Genomic DNA, 24740 nt, shown 5'->3' on the forward strand with positions numbered 1-24740 from the left:
AGTTCTTTCTTGTGAAGATTTTATGTATGTGATTACTGAATGATGGAACTATTCGGAGAATGTAGCTATTCTGGCATAATTCGACACGGTTTAACGAGCACCGATTTGTTCCAATTTATTATCATTTTCTGCTTTGTTACTTTACATGTTGTAATAAAACACTTCAGATCGCTTCGAATATATGTAATAAATGCAGTGAAAAATTCAAAGTACTTCAAATATAATCTGATGCTTAAAATTCTTGGAAGTCTTGATAAGTTTTCAACGCTAGAGTCTCGATATTAAGGTTCCAATAAATCTGGAAAATCTAGTAAGTTTTTTAATCTTGAAAGTCTAATAAGCTTTACAGTCTTTAACGGTTTTCAAGGCTTGATGGGTATTCAATATCTAATACTTGTAATCTTTCATATTATATTTTATATTGTATCATTATATTATGTCTTCAGTGTCTTATATGGGATATTGATAAGATCTTCAATATCTTACAGATTATGTAAGATGTATAAGATATTTCTCTATGAAGGTTACAAAAGACTACTACTACAACTAGGTCTATGAGCGAAACAGAACTGTACTTAATTCCATCAATGAAATACGAATTTATATAAACATTTGCTTTCTAATGATATATTGAGAATTTTTCTCTCAAGCGACATTCTCCATCGATACCACAATTAGTCATATTGTATGAAAATCGCAACAAATTCCTAAGCAAAGCCCCCATTACTCGTCATCGGGAAGCGAAACGAATAACTGTAAAATTAGACAGTTAATAGACGATGAAGGAAAATTAGTTAAGATTTACGTTCTCGTTTCAGTGACAAACTCCCACAGACTCTGGTCGACGAGTCCCAACGACCTAATCCGTGGAATCTCACGCAAGGTGTACGGATCCTGGTATTCGTGAAACCTTCGAGTCTGCTTTTAGCAAGGCTTCTCGTTTGCATCGAGGACACCGCAGATATATCCAGATTATCCGGTTCTTTATTGTCCGCTTATTTTAGACCATACCACGCCGTGTTTCCGCGGAATGGCAGCTATTCGACGGTCGCGTCATCGTTTCTCGAGAACTTGTCGCGTTAAACGTCCGAATTTACTGGATCATGCTCGTTCCATTGTCTCGAATTTGATAGGAAACTATCGAAAGTTTTCGCCGATAGCGAGTTTAAGTGAAAAGGAAACGCGAGTTTGACGTGAGGGAACGTAACAACTATAGGGAATGGAAGACGCAATAAAGGGGATAGTTAACGTGGTCGTAAAGACTATTCGTACGATGGAATAGAATATCAAAGCTTTATTAGTGAAATAGGTTTCGTGGTAAGCACATGATAGTGTGTGTTTCGCGAGAACATGGCTCGCAGCGTTTTATTGCGTTCGACATTTCTTTTATAGCTTAGAATAGTTCGCGAAGTGACGTCGGTAAAAACAGACGCGTTAAGTACACAGATAATCTTGAGGTTAACATCCGGAAAAGGAAAAAAATAATAGGAGAGACGTCAACCTCTTAATCGAAGAATTTGAATTAACTCTACATTGAGGTTTTTAATCTCTTGAATATACAAAGACTGAAAGTGACCATTTTCATATATCCTTATTTTCCAACGAAGGATGTTTATTGGATTCTAAATTGTTATTATATTATCGTTATATTACGTACAATTACTATTATTTTATTTAAGCAATATTACAATATATTATGTCAAGTACAAATAAAAAAATAGCTACTTAATACCAAAAGCGAACATTCGAGAAGCTCAGAAATGTCGATTTCCACGATTCTCCTCAATATGACGCGCGCATAATGAATTTAAATTTCATCCATGTTGCGCGTTGACTTCGATTTGTCTGCGCACACAGAAAGTGGCGCGCGAGGACGAAACCAGTTTTTTCCGGCACCTCTCCACGCGCGTTAAACGCGATATAAAAATCAATACATACGATATTTCATCGAGTTAACAACGTTCCATGTAGCGCAACATTTCACTTCTTCTTTTTACGATGTTCAAACGACTCGCTACGTTCTGTGATGCCAGAATAAGGGGAAACTTCAGACTGGCAAACAGACCTGACCGCGAGGTATCCATGAATATTTTACCTTAACGAGTGCTACTTTACATATGAACAACCGAACCATTGGATTAAGAAATTATTGCGACCTTGGGCGACCTTCTTACTAATAACTCGCTGGAAAGCAAATATCTGTAGTAAAGCGAAAAAATGGGAGCAGAGTTCAGGGCGACTCTTGGTATCTCGAGACCTCGAGGTCGCCAGTTGTTTGCTCTCGGTATGTACCGACAATTTGTTCCCCTCTGTAGCCTACTTTTAATGGCCGCATTTATAAACACGAAGTCGCCGGTTATTATCTCTGGCAGACTACTCCGTTCAGCTATTTCGACGTGAACCAAATGTGTAATTTAAATAATGTGAGTGATTACGCCAAAGGATGCGTATTTGTTTATTTAATAATAACAAAGGGATCGGAAGGACACGCCTTCGGACCCTTTCGGCTGTAATCATCCGCGTTCGTAAAGAAAGACCTGGCTTTGAACGCTTGTTCCGAGTAAATCTTAGAATGAAGTAGTTTCGGTTACGACACGAATATCGAACCTGTGTTCTTGCTAACTTTATGGTTAAGACGTTTACGTTTCGTCGAATGCATGCGCGAAAGATACGGTGATTTTTCCTGAAGAATGACTGGTGGGAGAATCAAGAATTGTAATACACCATTCGATATTTCAAACGACAAATTAATTGCGAGTTATCATTATTATTATAGGAACACACTTATTATTTGCAGGATCGATAAAATCACTTATTATAAAATATGATATTTCTTCTGGTTAATCATCTTCCCGTTTATGGAGAATAACAATAAAGTTCTTATTATAGCTCCTTAATTTTATGGTAACCTACCATTATGTATTTAACTCTGAATTTAAGATTTTTGAGATTGTTTTAAAATTATACGATTGGAAGTAATCGTAGTTTCACAATAGGTATAATACACGAAGAGAATTGAAAGCCTGAGTCCAGCCACCTATATGGCGATGACCTTTTCGTACGTAAGTACATCATGTGATGTTAATTCGTCCAACCGTTGTTAGTGATGAGATTAACATGTTTATCCGGTTCAATATATAGAAAGAGGCACTTCTGTATCCGGACCTCCTTTTATCAAATATTTTAATATCTGAACAAACCCGTTATCTGAACAAAATATCCACTAGTAACAAATGCTTTTTTCTGTTACAGATACTAATGTCATATGTATTATTATATGTATAATAGCATAAACAGCAAACAAAAATGACGAGAATATACCTTCTCACTTAAAAAACTTATGCAGTTTCGGGCTCAAACGAATATGAAGTCCTTAGATATTAAAACAAACTAGCAATTTCCCCGATCTATGCGCGAACAAATAAAGTTTAAAACTAGAAAAGTGATCGTTCTATTATCCGAACATTTTTGTCTCCCTATTAGTTCGCATATGGAAGTCTCTGCTGTGTTTGATCCCATCGTTAACTACCACGTAGCTAGAACTTCCAAAGGCTACACAGAGAAGACGACACGACGTGTTTCTCGTACACGAGCTCCCTGACAAGCGAGTCTGACGTGGCGAACTCGCGTTTCCCGTTCCCGTTCCGGTGGCTAGAGGAATTAAACGGTATGACGGGCAACAAATTCGAGCGGCTATTTCGACCCGGAGGAAGAAGAGAAGCGGAACGTACGAGATGGAGGAGAGATCTCGACGGGTAAAACAAGATTAAGTGACGGCCGAACGTGGACAATACGACGTGTGTCGCGAGCAGTGGCTGTCGCGTTGTTACGGATGTCGCGTCACACGGTTGAACTGTATAAATCGATCGCGCGAAAAATAAGTCCGACGAGATTTCCTCCGCGCTGTCGCTGCACCGGAATTCATCTATAACTCGCACGTGACAGTCCACCGTGTATTCTACATTTCGAGTGTAATGCATCGTCGATATGGGAAAACGATTACTCATTTTCTATCGATGCTCTTCCTTTTCGAACAGGTCAGATGGAACCGGTGGGCGCTTGACATTCTGCGGTATTTTTTGGTATTTGCTATGCTTCATGGAACTGTTAAAATATTGCGCATCAGGGTGCTTGAAAAAGTACTTCAAATTCTAGTTTCGTAGCTCTTTAGCCAATTGTAATCTATGCACGACACAAGCAGGTTTCTTTTACGAAGGATCAAATAAAGCGATCATTAATCTTTCTTATATGCATCACATAATTTTGAGCTGTGATTTATAATTTGGTAATATAATAACGGCAAGTGAATTAAAGCTAAGTCGATCAGTGAACACGTACGCAATAGCGATCAATCATAGTCGAATACCGCAGAGCAAAGGTTAAAGTGGAATTATTCATTTCAGGGAATAATTTAACGGAGAATGTGAGGGTACTTTGCGTGCTAAATCTCGTTCACTATCAGTTAACGGTAAACACCTACGCGCAATGTGAACGATTTAGATCGAGAACTTACGATGATACGTCAAATGTAGGTGTATGACGGATGGCGTAAGTCAGGTCAAAGACGGCCGCGTTATTGTAAGCGTAGAAGGCGAATGTAAATTTTACCCGTTGGGGTTCGAGTTGACCGTAGCCGATGCAATTGGTAACAAGTTGCGAAAACTCACGTTACTGTCAGACAATGTTTTCTTCGTACGACCCATCGTACCATACTCCATAGTTCCGTGCTTCAGCGAATAAATATATCGTTGCACCTCGCTCGTTTCCAATCGCAGGTTGTTGCAAACACGCTGGAAAAAGGGAATTCCACGTTAGATCGTTGCATGATGAGATTCGTGAAAGATACTCACAGTTGTAGAAACCTGCAACACGAAGAGAACATGTTGCGTTATTTTTGAGACAAGTGAGACGGGTAGAAGTAGTTGGTATCGATTTATAACGGACTTCGTATCTCTATTTCGTTTAATGATATATACAGCAACTTCGTCCACCTGAAATATCTTCGTTATTTCAAAAGACAAGCGAAAAGCGAAAGTTACTTTTTTTTTAAGTGGAATCATATGTTCTTTGGTACGTTAATCGGTCCAATCTAAATGTTCTCTGTAAAAAAGTGTTAAGATATTTATGTCGAAAAACTATCAGTTTAACACATATTTTAACTTTAATTTCTTATATTTAACGTATAAACAGCACGGTCAACATAAACACAAGAGCACCGCTTTGCGTTTTTCCCTGTCTTTCTTACACATATTATGTATTCCTTTAAATCCTGTAACTTTTATTCGAAACATTTTCGCGAATTGTTTGAAATAACGAAGATATTTCGGGTGGACTAAATTAGTGGGACATCCAATATTTGTTTATTAACGTTTTCTATTATAATTGAAAATATGCAGAAGCTATTAAAATTCTCCAGTAGATTGTGGTAATGAAATAAAAATTCTGACGTTTGTAGTGCAGCATTAAGTAAGATATTTAAAAAATTAAGAAGATGACGAAGGAATATATGTAACCTGATTCTAATCTAAATGAAATAAAATTGTCTTTAATAGAAATTCAAATTTAATAAAAAATCTTCCTGAAAAGTTGATTGTAACCTATACGAAACAAGATATTACGATTATCTGTAATGACAGCTCCTCTTAAGAAATTTCAGCACAAATTACAAAAAGGAAAAGTTTGATTGTATACAAGCAATGCACAGTGAAGCAATATTAAAGAACCACCATGGCATATAAAGTAGTTTTCAATTAATCGAACTGACAAAACACAAAAGAATGTTTTGCCAAGAGGCAAAAAAAGATGTACGAAGCTAATGAAACGTCTTAATAAAAGCTATGAATGCGCGAGCCATTATTTAACCGGTATATCAACCGATCCCCTCCCATTTTTAATTGATCAAACCAATTAAAGACCCCGATCAGTGATCAATGATCCATGAAGCGCGCATAGATATCCTGAAATAAATGATTAACCATAAGACGTGTATCAATATCAGCTTCTGATGAAGCTAGCTGCAACGTTGCTGAACTGTCAGTGGAATGATGTACCGTCGGGGATAAGTTGGAAACTTATCGAGGTATGAAGTGTCAATTCGAAACTCGAATAACCTTGGTGCAAGTAATTTCAAACTTATATACCCGATGTTTCAAGTAACGCGAGCTTGCGTACAAATCCTTAGGGAACTCTATTCTTTTCAGGACACCATGTGTTCTTTGAAACAAAGAACTTTCATCCGATGCATACACATAGTGTCCCAGGAGGCAACAAAATAGTCTAACCAATATGTTTGGTACATCATTCTGAATCAAACAAGTCATATACGCTATGAATCTTGAGATCCATTCGTTTATTTATTTAACAAGAGAAATTCTGCATGTACGTAATCGGAACAGAACAATAGTTTATCCTTTAAAGGAAATGTTCAAAGTGATGATTATGTAGTAAGCACTTAAGTAAAGCAAACAACAATTATTTCGAAAACGAATGAGCCAGAAACCATAGCATATATAACCTAGAATGATCTGCGAAACATACAGGTAAAGTTATTCGATTTCTTCCTAGGACACTTTACTCGTAAAATAAAATTTTCGTGCAATATGCGGATAATAAGTGTAAAATAAACTTGAAATCAAAAATGGAAAAATTCGTGTAATATTCGAATATGCACCGACGTGTACGATTTACAAATAGAATTTTCTGTTTTCTGGACCTCCTCGACCGACACTGTTCCTCTTTAGAAACTGATCGCAGGCGTAATTCCTTCGATAAGAAAGTTTCGAGCAAGTCAGCAAGATGTAGGCAAGCGGAATGATTCGTTTAGCCGATCGGTGAGCTTCGGATTCGCCACGGCCGCGCCGCGCGCGCATCATTTCCGTAATGTAATTCTCAATAAACAAAGTTTCTGCACGGAAAACTTGGCGAATGGCCATTCATTACGCCCGAGCGACACGAACCTCGCGCGATGTTCGAGTTGCTAGCAGACACGAAAGCACACGCCGGGACGAGGATGTCGACTGCCTCGAACGCCTCGAACGAAATTGAAGCTTATCGCGGTTCACGTTGCAATCTCGTTTTAACCCTCGACGATCGCGGAAGCGTGACGAAAATTTGGCCGCATCGCATGCAAGTGGAGTAGGTAGCGAACTATGAGCCAGTAGTGTTCAAGAATCCCTTGGATTGTTCTGGAATATGATATGATACCGAGTGTAGATAGAAAAAGACATGAAAATTGTTTTTTAAATCACTCATAAGAATCGACTCATAAGAATTGTTGAATATTTATCATAAAAAACTGTTATTTTCATATTGTATATATTACATAAATCATTTTGAAATTTCATTAGATTCAATGAGACACAACTATGAAACCAATCTCACATATTGTTTCCTCTTTCATATTAACGCTATGTATAGAGATACCTTCCGCTACAGTTTCTCCAAGCCTCATCGTCTTCATTCTTACGATCACCTCAGGGTACAACCCACTTAACACAACTGTACACTAGTTCCGCATCACAAACCAAGATACAAGTTATGTTATGAAGAAAATTACAGAGTAACCAATACAACTATCTCTTGCAAAAACGTCAAACATAATTCTACACGAAAATCACAGTTACTACATATGAAATGTAATTTTTTTGAAGGTTGAATTTGACGAGCTAATACCATCTATTAGATTTTAATCCATAATTAATTGCCGATTATATTAAAGAAGGAACTATAAATCACTATCAAATTATTAAATCAATTTAACATATTCAGTGTTAGGAAGATTTATAATAAATACAGCAGAACCTGATTATATCATCCATATTGAACAATCAGAATATTCCTGTTTCTTAAAGATGAGCTTAAATTTGGAAAAAGTGCGATAGAAATGGCTAGAAATATAAATCTAGCATTTGGGAAAAGTAAAAGCCATTGTTTATTTTACATAAAAAATTTTATAATACATAAATTATTTTAAATAAACTATAAATGTGAATAAATTTTGTAATAACTGCATTTCATGAATTTTTTAATTCTGCAGCTTAAAAGACTAATTTCCATAAATCCATGATAAGTAATAATAATATAATACTGATACAATAAATAATCTATGATAAACGAAACCAATTATTCATTAGAAAAATGTATCAAATCACACAAATATGACAATTATTCTTATTAAATATAAAAAGAAGCTACATTTCATATGCATGGACCGTGTAAATTCTCCCCTGATACTCCCAAAATACCCCAACATTTCATTGAAGAAACCAACCAGTCAACGCGTTTACCTACATCAAACTCTTTTAAGCCTAAACCATTCTTTACATATGTATAATATCGTATATCCATACCAAGAAAGTTGAATACGTGAGAATAGGTAGAAAGGGTACCACTGTTCGAAGTGAGCTGAACGTTTTCTCAGAAGGTACACCGACAGTAGATTATCCCTGTCCGCGGCAGCCAGGGGACGGTAGTCGTGGACCAAGACCAGGCAAGATAAGGCAGCCGTAATTGACCATAACTCAAGGAAATGAAGCGGCGAACGGTACCGAGCATCTATATTCCGTCGTTGCTCGAACGTTAGGCGAGTTAACCTTCGGCCTGGATGCGCATGGACGTCGCTGCAGAATGTTCTCTCCGCTTCGCGATATCTTCTCAGCCGCGCGTCCGGCTGGCTTTTTCGAGAAGCAAAGAGTACGACGAACGATCACGATTCCCCTTCAAGCGGATCCATGGCTCGAAACAATGCCACGGAATCGTGCACCAGCCCGAGTTTCGTCCGGACGGAATTATACGGCGTTCCACCTCTTTTTCGTCGAATGGTTACTTATGGTGAAAGTGAGATCGCCATGGTAATATTTCGACGTCGAGACGTATGAAAGATGGTTGCCAGTTAATTACGTCCGGATAATTGGGGGAAGAAGAAAGGTTTATTGTGACGGGTCGATAGGTAGATACCGGATGGATAGGTTTTCTTGTTGGGAAAGTATAGGTGTCGGCTAAAGAGAAAGAGTTATTTGGAAGCAAGGTTGACTCTCGCCGCAGCCACTGGTCGTTTGTTGTAGAAACATACAATCTATTCGATTTGTTAGTGTACGGTCTTAACTTCGAAATACATGAGTACGTGTAACATATGTGTATATCGTGGAATTAAGAAACTTGTGTTCTTAATGAGAATTTGTATATGTAATATACAACAATACTGTGGCACTGCAAAAACAATGTTTATTAGCAGAATATGTTACATAATTATTTTTTCTCATTAAATAGATATTAGTTTTGAAAAGCAGAAAATCAGCAGAATTATTATATATGTTGGAATATATTGTTCTTACCAAACTAATTTCAAAATTTATAAGGATCTGTCAAAACACCTCAGTATATCGTATATGAACTGTTGCATGTCATAAAATTGTGTATATATCACATTGTGATAATCATAATATGTGTATTCTAGTAGTTAAATGTGCACAAGAGACATAAAGTGGTACGAGTGAATAAATCAATATTTGCAAAGGACAGATTTTTATTAGAGTTAGTTTTTAGTGGAAAAGATACTTTTTTATTTTAGCACTCACGTTTCGTAAAGTTTTCCTGCAATCTGTGGACCGTAAGAGATAAAGTTGTTGACCAAGTTTTTGGATCGATTCTTCCCTTCTTTGACTGCCCAGAGAGTTTGTCAACAAAAGACACATAAATAGTACATTCCTATCGATAAGCACTTCGAAGTCTGCAATCTATAAGATAACGCGCGAAAAGAAGAATAACGCTCTTATCGAAAACGCCCTGTTTCAAAGATTTCCTGTTTGACAAATACGTGTAGGAATATCTTTCGCGAGAGATATGGCGATCCTGAAATAAATCCAAGCCGGGTTTCGAAAACACTGTCTGCGTGCAAGCAGAAACCATTTTTAACCCTTTATGAATATGATCATGACCATCAAATCAAAGAATAATAACAAATATCATAATAATTATATCAAGTTTTTAACGATAATAGCTTTAGAAGAGGATTTAAATGTGTTGATACAACTATCAACCTGATAAAAATCACATTATTAAAAGATTTATTTTCTTCATTAGCATGAGCTTGATATATAAATATTTTATCCTAGTTACTAACATGTTACACGCAAAAACAGCCTAAACGCAACTACGGCACGATGTGTGTTATATGCATATATCAAACGGCGACACGCGAAGAAATCCGGCCATGTGTTACGTACATGCGTCGCTTGTTGTTGAGGGGATAAAATTACTACTGGATTTAATTACACATGTTACTACCAGCAGAAGAATGCAACGAGAATAAGAGTATAATTAACCTCGCTTCCTATTTCAAGAGATCTACGTTCCCATTGAAACTCGACAAACTCGTACTTCCAATAAGATAACCCTTTAAACTTCACAAAACACACCTGTAAATTTCGCACGACAGAGAATCAGGCTTCTTCGCGAGTACAGGTATTCGAATCGTGTTGGTATACTTTACGTTGGCCGCATTAAAAGGAGAAGTTTGTGCAGACCGGAGCCGCATAATGACCCAGTCCCGCGCAGCAATAAAGTCACACGTTCGAGCGTGAAATCTGGCGAAATTAATGCTGCGATAAATTACACGGTGCTTCGAGCTTACACTCGAACCGGCACAGCTCGTCTGTTTATTTTTGCGCGGCCGAAATCGAGCGATGACGGCAGAGTTCCTTTCGATTAAGGCCACGATTACATTCGCATTTCTTTTTTCTGTAATTGTGAGAAGTTTCTTGCATCAGTAATAAGTACATCTCCGTACAAAAGTTTTGGCACAATTTTAACCCTTTGCACTCGAGGACTTTTTCGGTCGGGCATAGCAACTACTCCAGATGATTTAGCGTATACGTGACGCGCGTCTTACAGCTAGCGTAAAATGATTTTATATACAAATTAACTTACAGAAACATTATATTCTAATAATTTATCTATATTTACATCTTGGAAAATATGATTTTGTGATATTAATTTCTGTATTTTTTTGTATGATAATTTATAAAGCATTCACTAAGATGCATTCTTGAATATAATTGATCTCATTTTTTAACAGTTCAAAATCAAGTTCATCTTCATTTGAGTTAATTTCACTTCTGAAATCCATATTTTAGGGTTTCTAAACTATAATACTTTTGCCATGATCGTCAAATTCGAACTAAAAGCACTATTACAATGTATCATCTAAACAACATCATTACAATTACGGATAATTATCGTCATATTTAATAATAAATGTCTTCAGATTCGTCAAAAACGGACGTCAACTTCACACAGCCGTGTGATCTTGGTCGTCTTGCACGTTAATTTACTAATTAATGATATCAGCAAATTGACAAGTGACAAATTATAGATTATAGATTTCTCTCGTATAATTTTAGTTTTAGGAGACCCTAAGGACATTCAAAAAGCGTATGAACTATGAGTAAGGGAAAAATCAGAAAAGCAAGGAAAACAAGATGTACGAAGACGAAACGAAATTGACAGGAAGTTAATCGCGTTCGCATGCCGATTTCATGGAAAACTGGTTTGATAGTGCTGAATTAAATCGGCGATGATTAATATCTCGGCATTGGTCACCACCGCCTGCTATCTGCGACAACCGGATGTAATGCACACCCTGGAATCGCATAATAAATGTAGATATTTCCGATTACAAATTGAAACATCCGCCGACAGGTAGCCCGAACTCGGCCCTGGCAGACGACGTTCCCTTGGCCGAGGTGAGATTGATTTATCGAACAAACTGATCGAGGTAAAAGCAAACCGGTTCGGCAGACGAGACGCGACGATAATGTCGTCTGGAAAAAGTTTAGATTTGAAAGTGTGACATTGTCACGGAGTTTGGTAGAAGTGTGCACAAACCTTAAAATAGAGCGTTGCATTGCGTACGTTAGCCCTGTTAGTTAACCTGTACGAACCTTTTACCTAGAAGTAAAACCGAGCAATTTCTTATATTATAAACTTTTCAGTTTCATTGTCCAGATACATGGTTATTTAATTCTTGAAAAATAAATAATTTATTTCCATATATCTTGCCCCGTGCAACATTTTTAATGTCGTATATATACGTAAACTAAAAAGGATAATATCTTTTGTATGTGCGATGCAGGTACGCAAGGAACGTTGCGCAACTCTAATTTGAACGGAACCGGTTCGTGGATCCTAACTTCGAAACATTATGTTCGACCAAGTTTACGACGTATCGATTACCATCGAGAGTAGTGCACATCGATTTTACAGACTAAAGAAGGTGAATGGTAGTTGAATGGAGGAGTTTAGAAACGAACGTAAAACGTACGCATCCTGAATAATATATATATATATATATATATATATCATAACCGAGGTGTTATAATTCTATAATCGAACGCAGATCGTATAAATCACCATAAAATTCTATGTTACGTACACGATTTAAATAAAGAATTCAATTAGAATTTAGAATCAATTGTCAAAGTAAAGAAGAAAACAATACGAATTGTTGAATTACCAGATTATGTAATCAATTGAAGCCATACCCCGTTACCTATTAGATCGAGTAACAAATAAAAAATCTGCTATTAATTATTTCTCACAAAAATATCTACTTTCAGAAAATATATCATTAAACCTACGATATTTTCTCCTTACCAATTATGTCACATTAAAGTTCTCTTCCCTTTAACCATCAAGCCATAGATATCAAGAAATAAAAAAGAAAGCACGTATTACGTTTTTCCTGTGATATAGTCTTCGACTGTGCCGATGTTATAAAATCAATTGTGCGTGATATCGATCGACTCCCCCCGATAGATTCCGTAGCAGAACCATATGGTTGGAAAACCTTACAACCCTTAACAAACATATAAGTATACAGGGTGCCCCAGTAATCATAGCAGAATTGGTGAGGTAGTGGTAATGACAAGAAGCAGATAATGAAATAGCAAGAACAGTAGTTTTAGTACACGTATACAGAGCCGGTTTTCAAAATCAGTTTCGTCGAAATCGAAGTATCACGCGCAAAAACATTATTTCACCGAATCACTCATCGCTACGTTGTACCACCAGTTGTTACCAGACACGCTGTACATACATCTCCAACCATTTGCCTCTATCGCCGACCAATGACGATTACAAAAAACGTAATTACAAGCGCCGTTCCTTTCGTGGAAAGGACGTATCACAGCCGCATCACAGCAACAGGCCACCGTCTTAGAAATCAATTTAACATTTTTCCAGCGGGCGATCTCTGTTGCCGGCCGACAGCCGCGCGCGGACGACTTGATAATCCGAGCGAGATAAGATCGACTGTCGGGGCCTCGCGGTGATTGCGTGGCGAGCGAATCGTTCGAACAGAAAGGTGAACGTTTCCCACGACCCTGCGAATCCTGCGCGCCGGATTCTGCGGCTGCACACACCATGGGTAATAAGACGCACACGCGAAACCGTGTGCATCGCCTCTTTGGTTCGATTCAGCTAGAAACGATAGTCGGAAATATCGATGAGTAAGCTAAGCTCCAGCCTCCAGTCGAGACCACGTAAATTCGCTTTCCGTGCATCAAAAACGCAGTCGCATTTCGCAATTAGCGTGGAATGCGAGAAGGAGAAAACGAGGGTGAAGCAAGGGGAGAAGGGACAACACGGGGAGAAACGATCGACGTCGTAAAATTGCGGAACGAGAACCGAAGATGCAGATGCGCAAGCATCGAGAGAAGATGCTCGGCTTCTTCGAAACTCCTACGCGCTGGACGATTCCCAATTTGGTCTTCGTGTGCTCTCCCGCTATCCCGTTAATCGCGCTCGCTATCGAACCCACTCGCCCATTACCGAGCATGTGGATGTTGCAGTATGTTGGAAGTTAATTGCTGGCGCGATGTACAGGTTGCTTCGGACTCGCGTTGGTGGATACATAGTTGCTCGTTTGGAGAAGGATAAGTTTGAGAAGTGTTCTATTGCACTCTTCTTTGGTTCGGTAAATTTGATTAATTATACGGTTTTAATGCAATTGTGGAAAGTTTTAGAACGTGAAATTGTATAGAATGGAATAGACATGCCGGACGAAGAACATAGCAAGTCACATTCCTTGACTTTTATAGAGGAACAATTTTGAAATTCATTATATTGTCAAAACAATTCTACAGCAAAATTATCTCTCCTTTTGATTGTGCAATTAAATACGTGCTTGATATTAGGTTGTCCCAAAAGTTTCTTTCCTTTTGTAAGGAAATAATGCAGATGCACAATTTTGTTCTATTTGTTTCAATAGAACAAAATGGATCATACATAATTCAATAAAATAATATAAAACAAAAGATGTTGTAGATCTATTATTTTCTTATAAATAGATTAATATGAATTAAATTAAACTAGCATAGCAACTATACTAATATTGTCCGTTTCTTATAAGACGTCTTACGAAAAAATTTATTGTCTATTTCCAAAGGGCTCATATCTTCGAATCCATCAGACGATTCCTTTATGGTACAGTCTGACAAATATTTTAATAGCTGTAACATACATTCAAATATTAGGAAAAGTGATGAAAACATACTTTTAACTCTAGACCCAAATAAAACGATAATTTTGATAACGTAGGATATCTTGATGCTGTGCATTGAATTTTAAATCTTACATTCCTGCAAAATTCGAAGAATATATCTTATCACGTTTCCTCTTTTAATCTTCATTTATAAATCGTATCCACACCATCTTGACGTTCCTTTACAACCATGTATTGAAGGTTACAAGGCGATTAATGAAAAACGATCGTACGTAAAGCAGTACCGCTGCGATCGGTCCCTGGCTATCGAACCTTCGCCGAATGGAAAGATTGGAAATATTACGTACATCATAACATGGTATGCAATTTATTAGGCGGTCTCGATTCATGTTAATTCGCACGATAAATATCAGACCATTAATTTAGCGGGTGTCGTTCATTTTTCAATTACGGGTAGCTTTCGCAGCTTGACCGATCCGATCGGCGAGAACGAAACGCGGCTCGTTTTATGACGACGTCGACGCTCGTCCGCGTTCCTGCACACGCCCGGTGCGGCCCGCAAATTTCCGTGGATAGCGAGCCTGTCGTAATAATATACAATTAACCGAAATTAGGTACCGCGTTACAATAAGCTTGCCTTTTCATCTACAGTCGCCGCTACCGCGCCGCTAGAAAAGAATCAAAGTGGCCCCTCCCTCTGCTGTCTTCTCGGACCTATCGTTTTCGTCGAAACGCGAATTCGTTCGTAGACCCGAAAGAAACTCGTAAATTCTACGGCTATAGAAATGGTTCGTGAAAGTGTTCGAACACTTGCAGAAACCGTTTAGGAGTATATTGTGTATGTTGTACGCAACACTTTATAATTTCATTAGCACAAGTAACGAGATACGATTACTGTAATTATGTTGATAAAATTTGAAACAAATCTGAAATTCTGTACAATGTTATAGAATATTTACTGGAAACGAACGGTCGATTATTCATTATATTAATAAGCCTTAATATTTTCAATGGGATCATTTTTAACACTGACTGTATGTTAAAATAGCTATTTATACTGTATGCCAATTTTTTAATAAATATATGTTTGCAATAAATATTTTGTAACTTCCATATTCATTTTCAGATCAGTTTGAAGTTGTACCAATATAATCGTGACAATTATGTATCATTATAATACTAATCAAATTCCGAAATGTTTTATATAAAAGTTGTCTCTGGTAAGTGTTTAAATAATCTTGTGAGCAATTATACATTTAACGTGCGAAAGACGCGTTTCCACGATTGTATTGCTCATAGTCGAACGACGAACTACTTAAAATTTATTCGAAGAGGAATGGAGGAAAAGGAAGCTGCGGCTTTGAACGCAAATTCATGGAAGGAAATAATAAATTGAGAGCGTGGGGTGGACGCAATTATCAAGGATACCGGGCGGTCGTTACGTTCCCCACCCGTCGCAAGAAGTTTTCGTACTATGTAACCGGATTATTCGACGCACGTTTCGTTTCGCGTGAAATCTCAGGCGACGGAAGCACGGAATTAACTGAGTCTGCTCAGATATATAACTTCTCGATATGCAGACTTCCGTATAATTACTTTTGTGCATTAAGAATTTATTGAACCATAGTTGAGAGACCATGAATATAGAATCTGTTATGTTGCAGCTTTCATGCCAGAAAATTATTACAGATAAATGACAAATAACTATTATTTATTAAAAATCACTGGAATAATAATCATCGAGAAATATGGTGAACGCCACTACGGTATTCTAGGATTCTTCCAAATTTTCCCATTTCTATCGTGGACTATCATCCTCCCCGAACTTTACCGATGCATCAAGTTCCCTAACTCTTCTTTATTGTTCCCATTTCAACTACGTTTCTACGTTACATTACGTTGAATTCGTTCATTCGAAAAATCAAGCGAACAAGCGTCTCCGAAAGAAGGTTCGCCTTTTTCCTAGGATTTCGAGGCGAAGAAACGAGCACCATTGAGACAACGGCCACGTCAGATAGAGGCACGCAAGCCGCCAGCAACGTTGAACGGCGTAATGAGATTCGCAAATGACGATACCACTCGATGTGTTCGAAAGCATGTCGATTTGGCGCTGTCAAATAAATTAATGAAAGATCAAGATGCAAATAGAGGTGATTTTAAGCAGCAACACGCGAGCAACGAGGCAGCAATTTTCTGGGAGAGTTTCAGAATGTCTCAGACAGTGTCATCTTGTCGGATTACACTTCTCTTTCGCATTTCTCTTTAGCTGGTTCCACCCGCCTTGATTGCCCCCGTTAACGACAACTTCAGGGACGATTGTAAAGGTATATGGAAGGCGGACGAAGTACAGTGAATCGCGAAAGTATTTAAACGCTCACCATGGACAATTTTTATGAATACATAGTGTTCTGATATTTTATTAATACTGCTATCACAATTATAATAGTGGATTTTTAAACCAATTTAAAAATATATATATGTATATAGACGTTGCAAGTTATATACTGCAAACATACACTTGTATAATAAAAAATTAGTTTTTAGTATAAAAAGTGATCTTATATATAGAATCAGTGCTATCATTATCGATATAATGTATCTTTTCATTCAATTAGTCTTATTATTTTAAATCCATAAGAATTATTTATTTCTAGACAATTCTTATAGTTTCTTCATATGCAATTTCTCTCTTTTAAGTAATTGCAGAATATTAAAAACTTGTCTAGTAATAGTGTATTTTAATATGGAATGTTAAAAGATGTCTTCAACAACCTTTTATATCGTTTTTGTTCAAACTTAAATACATATTAAAAAAATCATCGAATTATATAAAAGTACATGACGCAAAATATAACTTATACATTGTTCTTCAATATCGTATGGTAACGAACATTAACAAATTACTGCATTTTTCTTAAATTCTTTAGAAACCTAACATATTCCTAAAAAGTTTATACAAACGTTGAAATACTTTCGTGAGTCGCTACAGGAAAGAAAAGATCAGAGTATCCTTGCCTCTTCTTGGCTTTCCGTCTCATCGTAGCGAGAGAATGAATCCTTCTTCGAGGACAACGACGAAGACGACGAAGTCGACGACGGCGACGACGAAGACGACGAAAGGAAGAAGAGCGGCAAGAAGCTCGAAGCGTGTCGTCGGCCGATTCCACGCGATAACGTCGTTCCGGTTCTCGAAACCAGCGTGCTGGTTCGCGCGTGAAAGAACACGTTTGCAAGACGGCAATAAAATATTAGGCCCCGGTCCGCTGGTATACACGCCGCGCCGACAATCTTTCCTAGAAAATTAAATGCGATGTTTTGCTCGATCAGACTTCCCGCCGCGTTTTCTCACGAGTCACTCTGTCGCGCGAGCTTTAAATAGGCCGTGAATGGCAGTCTGCACACGATGCTCCGAAACAATGGCAAAGAAGAATGGGCGAGTTAAGTATAAACAGTACTAAAGGTGTGTCTTGTACGATCTGCTCGACACGACTTGGCCCTGGAACTCGTAAGTCATTGTGGTCACTGAAGTTGATTAAATGATAAATGAAAGGTGATGACGAAGGAGATAGATATTAATTTTAAGGGAATTATTGTGATCTATCATTCTATGATTTTATTTTGATTGAACTTATTGTAACTTATACAGAAGTAGGGAGGATTGAAATCATCATTTTACTATTTTCGAAATTCTTTGAAAAATGCTGATAGTCAATATTGTCAGTTTTTACTAATTTTTGTGGAAAACTATAGAAAAAGAATTTTTATCTATGAAATTATTATACATACGAATCTCGTTCCTCTCGGTTGTAATTGTAAAATATCGCTCTCTTTAATCAGTTTGTTATTTCATTCGCAAAGACATTTTTATAATAAAAAGATACCAAGAGTACTTTTATTTTATGTATTTGTTCTATATTATTTTAGTAACATTTTTTCACATATGAAACTTCTTAACATGTCATCTTCCCATCAAAATCAGAAGTAGTTAGCAAAATAAAATTCCTGTATTCTATTATTGATTGAAGCGAAAGACGTAAGAAAATTTTGAGTTTTTGTAAAAAAATAGTACTATCTTTGCTGATCATCATACCTACAATAAATTGTGGATACTTGATAAAAAATGTGACGAAGAGTATCTTGTTCAAGAATACCTTCAAGATCAGAAGTTCAACTTCCTGAAGTAAATTGATTTCACCGTAAAAGTCCATAATGAATTTCTTAAACATAAGATCACAAGGACGTCAAACTACGCTTTACTTTTTTTACCATTTTGAATGGCTTTTCTCTGGATTCATGGCACGCTCAGCTTAAAATAGGACACGATTTTGTCGAAGATGGCACACTTCCTGCCTCGCCTTTTTCTTTTACGAAGGCGCTCGCTGTTTAAAGACTGTATTTGCGTTACGTAGCTTATTATCTCAGCTCAGAGGTTGACTAATGTAAATTAACGAAGGCGGAACTGAGCTGTAGTTGAATCTTAAAAGAGTAAGCTATCTTCTCGCTACTTTCTGGCTGATACGTTGAAAACTCGTGTTACGTTATCTGGAAAATTTGAGTCTTCAAGTACCAACCTACTTTTAATTAAAAAAGGGAAAGATCCTATTTAAATAATACCTGTGTTTAACTTCGAAGGACTATAATTTATTTAATATATATTCTGCATGATGACTCGGGGTTCTGCATTTCAGTCTTTTTGTTTAATTTATTCTCATAATTGCTTACAATTTCATTTTATCCCACCTATGTATATGTAAGTATATATAATAAATTCAGTTGAAGTAATTGATTAAAAATTCTTGACAAGAAAGATTTGATACAACTCTCCACAATCATTTATATAGAATAGCCTTGAGAACTAATATTTATTATCCTACATCGAGGTCTACACTTTCATTCAAAGAGGTATACGGATCCTTGTCTCTCTTTGATAAAATTATTTACAAATTATGAATACATAACTACAATGATTTCATCCTGTATAATCATTATAGAATTATATCCTTTATAATCATTATTGGTTGAGTTGATTTTTAAAAAATCAATATATAATAAAAGCAATATAATAACAAAACTAGCACCTTTTCTTTCGACAAACATCGCGATTCATAAAACCTTCTCTCCAACTCATCTCTAATCAATTTGATTTTAAAATAATTCTGTACGAGAATCTAAGAGAGAAGAGAGAGAATTTCTAAGAAGAAGGAAGAAACAAATTTTTTACTTCCTCTTGGAAATAATAAGTACAATAAAAGAATTCTAACAATTATCGTTCTGGAGCAACTTATCGCTGCCATAACGTTGATCGAACAAAGCTAGGACAGATATAGCAGTCACCGTCATCTTCGCAGACCATTCATAGTCTTGAATGACCAATTTCGAGATGAGCTATATATTCAGAGCGCGTTTGTTCGCCTCGAAGGGCTTGCGTCGTGTTTCACTGACGTTCGTTCTAGCCTTGTTAGCGGTTCAACAATGTAAATCAATCGGAAAATAAGGCAATTTACTCTGGCGCAAGGAATTAATAACCAATTAGACGCGGTCTTAAGGCCGCGAGCGGTGTTAGACGATTTCCAGAGAGTCGACCGACATGTTAAATTACGCTTTTTTCTGCTTGTATAAGCATTACTGGCGGCTACTAATTACGTGAAGTCTACGCGGTGAAAAAGTGAAAGAGAAAGAGGAAGAAAGAGAAAAGCGTACGTGATATAGTCTTGTATCTCTATGCTTGGACAATAGCTGTATCAGTCGCGTCGGTCTTTGTTGAAAATTATCGAACCATCCAGTAACGACGATACACGTGCGATCAGCTTTTCCAATTTTGCGTTTAATTGGATGGTAAACGCGTTCATGCAGCACACGTTCTGATTGTGTGTTAATTTCGCTATTTGCGACTCAAATGTTAACGTTGTACATTGGTTCAGCTCGCCTATATTCTATATGTACGTAATAGGAGGTAGTAATAAATTCTTTAATCTTTTTCTTCTTATTAGAGAATTGTTATTAATTATTTAACTGCTTCGACCTTTTTTGCTCCTGCTTGCCTGCGTTAATTGATTGTCGGGTTCGTTAATGATTCCACCACTCCATTGACTCTACTGCTTGAGTTCGTTTTGCTTCTAATGATCAACGTTACTTTAGTACCTTTTCAATTGCTTATTATATTGTTCTGAACTATGCATTCTGCAAGTACAGTTGTTGTATATGTGTGCATGAGACAAATTAGTTCTTTCAATTACAGTCTGAGTATGGACCATCAACATCCTATATCCTCAATGTACATTATCCTCAATCAAATGTAACTTTCTTTAGACGAAGGAATATCTAATGATTTCAAATTAATCAATCAAATTACTGAACCAAAGTTTCAATATAGAAACACCACTTCCTCTAAACACATATGACGCTCAACCAAATCCAATCTCATTCAAATCATCTAGATACATGGTAATTGCTCTAAGAAATGACCAAATTAATCGATCAAATTATTAAAAGTAGTAAATCCAAAGTTTCAAACAGAAACACCGCTCGCCAAGCAATTAGAATTCCATTACGTCGTTTCATAAAGTACCAGCGATCTTTTCTTGAATCTACGTGCTTAACATAATCGTCATTTAATCATACACGTGTGGTGTACGTCCGTTTCGCGTCTTGCAACCTACAATTTCCACTAACAAACAGTTCACGGAATTCTCACACGAGAGATCGGTATCTCTCGTCCGCGTTTGAGCGGTGCACGGGTCAGTAAATCGCGCGGCGTGACGTTTCGCGCCTCCGCGGCCATCAGAAACAGCTGCTTATGTGCCGTTAAACGTCACAGGGATCGAGCAAAATCTTCGTTGATGCCGTTTACACGCGGCGGATCGCGTACCACTGCGTGCTCGGAAGTCACCGTGCATCGTGACTTCTTATCCGGGATCTCGGACGATGGTAACTGTTCATTTGTCGACGAACAGACCGCACGACAGGGAACGTGGCCGACAATCCATCGACCTAGTCGCAAGAACGGCGATAGCAACGACTTCCGGTACGTGAAAGGCAACTCTATGGCGACTGTCTTATGGATATTTTTCGAAGCATCCCTCTTTGTGATGCGGATCGATGGTTTCGTGTAGGATGTATAGGTTCATGTGATTGGGTAAAAGGAGACTCTGATGCGAATTTTGAGAGTGAATTTCAGACTTGGATACGCTTATCGTAAGGCAAACCCTTTATACATACCATTGTTTGGATGAAAAGTCGTATGGAATGGTAAAATTAACAAATATGTGTATGTATAGTAAATTTGAATTTTTTATCTTCTTGTATGAAATATTTTTGTCGAATACAGATAAACTTTACAATATACTGTTCCCTTTTCATAGCACACAAATCTTTTAAAGTGTATAGAATTGTCAAGTTTGAACAAGAAAATCTATCATAATTAAGTTGCAGAAATTTATCTGGTGATGAAAGGAGACATTTTATTGTCCTTTCTGTACATATTTATTTTATTCGTAAAACATGTACAGTATAGTTTTTTGCCTTTTGGCATTATTTCAATTCCAAAACAAGTCGCGAAAAATTTGTTGATGGATTAACAAAATGTAATTAACATAAAACAAAAACTTAACTGAAAACTGCTTCCCAAGAATCGTAATTCCATTGGACGTTGTCGAACCTCGTTAGTCTTGATTTTATGCCATAATTTTATCCATCCTACTTAAGCCATCTTACTTTTTACTGACACGGGTAATTGGATTCTAGTTTCCTTGAAAGTTCCTTGTAAACATGTCTACGTCAATAGTCCAATTACTACTTCTTACTGAAGGATTCAACAATTTTTACAACATGACGCTTAAGAAACCTTATTAGTTTAACAGATGAAATTTATGTAGATTATCGCAAGAACAAAATGCATAAGAATCGGTATTTCTAGTATTGTAAATACTGTTTTCCTTCTTTTTCACACGTTTAATCGGAAACATTAAAACGATGGATCAATTAAAGACAATGAAGCAGCAGAAATTCCAGGGAGATAAATGGTCCGTTAATTTAGTCCACTAAGGAACTCAACCCGTTAAGTTTGCACAGCCGAAGACTGGCGGCTCTTCCATTGCTTCGTTACGATCCAAAAGGTACATTAGAAAAAGAAAGCGGCTACCCCAGAACATTTCGATCTGAATGACACTGTTAACTTGGAAAATCAACAAGGAGAAATACTCTAAATTACCTAACGGTGATACATAACGGACATAAAATTTTAACTTCTCGAAGCATTTGACCGTTACGGTTATCGTGTTTTACAGATAATGAGTTTTACAATTCATGCTTCTCACACGTAGCACATTGCAATAAAATCCCCAGGCAAAGTTCGAAGGTAAGATAATTTGTTTCTTTGAAATTTCCCTTTAGATTATATTAATATTGATACATGCTATTATGAGCAATCACGCGATATATGATATGGCAATAAAGATGTAATTCCGCTATAAATTTAAGATGCAACGCGTTTCTTTGCTCATTAAAACTACAGATAAATAATAATTCCTTTTCTGACTTATCTTCATTCCGTCCCATATGTTTATACTTACTTAGTTAGATCTTCTTGTACGATAATTTAATTAATTGATAATATTCGATTAATTGATAAGTTATAACTTTTGTGCACAAATCATCTTTACAGGTTTATGTATTTTATGTGAAATAGGACAATTAGTTGGTTTGTAATTCATAAGGTGGAATTGTATTTGTTTTATTATCAAACTGTTGGCTTGTAATTTAGAAAATGGCTTTTAAGATTTCATTGATAATATTATTCGAACAAGATACATGGTAGAAATTGGCGGAAGTGAAGATCCGGAGCACCGACCCGACATGACCTGCTGAAATTTAGAGCATCGAACTAACATGAACGGGAACATCGGATTTTGTTTGTGGGAGGTAATTTCGCAAACATCCTGCATAATATAAATACTTTACGTACATCTCCAACAAGAAGACCATGTATCAAAAGCAACTAGTTGTAGCCGCGAGTCATTGAGGCGAAACGAGAGATCCTCGAAAATGATAAAGAAACGACAATGCGTCGCTATCGTTTCGTCATCGATCCCAGGTTCCCTTCGGGAGAAAACTGTGGGCGTTGATTGAGTGCACGCGAGCTGATCGTGGCTAGTCGTTTTTCTTTCGCGATTCGGAATGCCAGCATCCCATAATGCAGACAAGAAATTTACTAGATCAGTGGCTAGTTGATACGATGACATCCACGGTGGTTCTACAGTTCCATGGTGTTCGCCCACTAACGATACAATCAACGTATCGCCGATCCATCTAGTTGTTATCATAATTAATGACCGTTCGCTTAATTAACTTCTATCGGACAATTAATGGCCTTCTTGAATTTTATTACTCGATAATCGTTCGTCCAGGAACGTTGTGGTCAAGCTCATTTAAGATGTATGACCACGTCTATTAATACCGGTCCGTTTTCAGAACCAGTATTATTTTTTCTTTGTTTAAATACGTTTATTACCGTATAAATTTTGCAATATCACAACAAAATAAAATAAAAGAATAACATAAAAATTAACAAAGAACTATCAACCCAGGAATTTGTAGTTTCTACATACGTGATAAAAATGGTAATAGGTATAAGGGTCACAGCATGAATTTCAGGAAATCCTAACTAAACATTTGTACTGCGGATTTTTGTGACATCCATATTTTTGAGAACATCGTTAAAGAAGTAAAACCTCGGTAGAAAATTAGTTTATGGACATTTTATATATTTTTTCATATCATGTGCATTTTTTGCAATTTTGCAAATTTCCTATACTGTCTGTAATACGCTTTGTATTTCAATGGAGAAAAACGCTAGTGAAATCAGAGCCAACATTACGCCGTAAGTCCTCCGGCCGTGTATATTTAAGATCGTTACACAATGACGAGACGTTCGTGGGATCGCCGAGCGAAATGATCGTAAATTATAGTCGAGCTCCAGGCGGGCAAAAGATTGCCGATTTTGGCCCGAACGGAAGCCTAATTGTGCGTGTAGCAAAAACATCCTAGTCGCTACTAATTGCTACCTGGTGAGCGTATCACGGGAGAAAGAATGTAAATCACGAGTGGCCTCGTGCACGATGGCAAATGTATGTATTATCCTCTGCATAACGGTTACACCTGCTTCTCCCTTTTTTGGGGGGACCCAATTCGGCAATCTTTTTTATCTTTCATCGATACGTTCGATAAGCACTTTATTGTCATT

Source organism: Bombus huntii, chromosome 9 (assembly GCF_024542735.1).
Source record: "Bombus huntii isolate Logan2020A chromosome 9, iyBomHunt1.1, whole genome shotgun sequence".
NCBI classification, from domain to species: domain Eukaryota; kingdom Metazoa; phylum Arthropoda; class Insecta; order Hymenoptera; family Apidae; genus Bombus; species Bombus huntii.